We start from the raw sequence: 2,001 nt of genomic DNA, 5'->3' as shown, positions 1-2,001 counted from the left end.
TCGTGTCTCCTACCTGCATCAGCTTCCTCATCTGTAATGACTGTAGGGTTCTGGAGAGGTAAGAGTAGGAATTCTTTGTGCTGAGTGAACAAGTGTCAGAGGAGGGAATACTAACACTTCACCAAGCTGAAGAATGGGTTAAAGAGAATACTAACAAGATATGGGAAAAGGACAGCATCTAGAAGAGCAGACATTAAGTGGTAAGCTAGGAATATTGTAAATGTCAAACTCAGCTATCCAAACAATCCAATCAACTGAAATGTTCACTAGCAAGACTCCAATGTTAACAGTCTGTAAGTGCATGGCCCAGGCTTCTCCCCCCACTCAGACTGCATTCTCTCCCTCTCCCTTGGAGGAAGAGAAGAACCATCATCAATGGCAAATGACAGTTGCAGCAAAGCAACACCAAGAGCCAACCTCACGCTCAGCAGAGAATGCTGTCCTGCCACCTCCTCATGGTTTCCAGTGCTGTACACATTGAGAGAAACTTCTCTAGTAAGGAACTACAGAATTGATGCCTGAAATTATACTCTTGGTCCAGCTTTTTTTTTCTTTTTTTTTTTCTCAATTTATTTGAGACAGGGTCTCACTGTTGCCCAGGCTGGAGTGCAGTGGCATGGTCATAGCTCACTGCAGCCTTTCTTGGGCTAAGTGATCCTCCTGCCTCAGCTTCCTGAGTGGCTGGGACTGTAGGCATGAGCCACCCTGCCTGGCATGGCCCAGCTTTTTAAGAAATCTTAATATAGCTAAAAATCTTTCTAAAGAACAATTTGAAAATCAAATTAGAAGACCCACATACATACATAGAACTACTAACTTAATTCATCCGATACTGAATGAAGTCCTCTTTGTTCCATCTGCTTTCTAGTTCTCCCGAGCCTCCTTTTTTCTTTTTCTTTTCGGAAATGGGACTATCTACTTCATATTGGGGAATGAAAGAGGTAAGTGAACATTCAATACTTGTTACTTCCCTTTTGCATACAGTACAAGGAACACGGTTGCCATCCCTAGTTCCCCAAATCTCCAGGTCTAATAGGTCCAAGCCTCATGCTCCTCAAACCGCCTACCCCCCATTCTGTTTGTTTGTTTTTTGTTTTGTTTGAGACAGAGTCTCACTCTGTTTCCCAGGCCTGAGTGCAGTGGCACGATCTCGGCTCACTGCAGCCTCCGCCTCCAAGCGATATTCCTGCCTCAGCTTCCTGAGTAGCTGGGATTATAGGCACGCACCACCACACCTGACTAATTTTTGTATTTTCAGTAGAGACAGGGTTTCACCATATCGGTCAGGCTGGTCTCGAACTCCTGACCTCATGATCCGCCCGCCTCAGCCTCCCAAAGTGCTAGGATTACAAGGGTGAGCCGCTGCACCCGGCCCCCCATTCTTATCAATCAGGCAGGTTTGGTTTCTCATATTTCATACTTCTGATTGTTCACCAAGCATACATGTTACTTTGCTTACATTTCCATTGCTCTCAGCATTGTGTTCACATCTCCTGTAGCCACTGGTCCATGTATCCAGGTCCATGGCTGGCCAACTCACACCCCTTGAGAAGTCTATCAGCAGGAGCCCAGATTAGGCATGAAGGGCTCTCATGTTCTGGAGAACTGTAGGAACAGACATGCTCACAGACAAACCATCTAAACAACTTCGAAAACCTGTATTGTCACTGAATGTGTTGCACAATAGGATAAGTAAAAATATCCAAAAGCTCCTGCCAATTGTTTTACTCTCTAATCCTTTTTTTTTTTTTTTTGCTTCTTCTCGACTGAAAATAAGGAGAGAACCACATGTGAAATTTTAAAACCACCTTTTGGAAGAGATAAACACTCTTAATTAAAATGAAAGAATTAGGTGCAGTGGCTCAAGCCTGTAATCCCAGCACTTTAGGAGGCCCAGGCAGGCAGATCACTTGAGCCCAGGAGTTCCAGACCAGCCTGGGCAACAAAGTGAGACCCCCATCTCGACAAAAAAGAAAAAAATTATAATGTCCAGATTATTGA

The 2,001-nt window shown here is 44.3% G+C and overlaps 1 non-coding gene across 1 annotated transcript; it reads right to left on the bottom strand.

Moving 5' to 3' along the window:
- Positions 1 to 319: 319 nt before the first annotated feature.
- Positions 320 to 534, bottom strand: LOC116276290. Its single transcript, XR_004185707.1, has one exon. It is a non-coding gene; the product is annotated as a small nucleolar RNA U3 (small nucleolar RNA).
- Between the last annotated feature and the right edge of the window lie 1,467 nt (positions 535 to 2,001).

This window comes from Papio anubis, chromosome 7 (genome assembly GCF_008728515.1).
Source record: "Papio anubis isolate 15944 chromosome 7, Panubis1.0, whole genome shotgun sequence".
Taxonomy (NCBI): Eukaryota; Metazoa; Chordata; class Mammalia; order Primates; family Cercopithecidae; genus Papio; species Papio anubis.
The sequence above is the reverse complement of the archived record's forward strand: the minus strand, read 5'-3'. Positions and strand labels throughout refer to the sequence as shown.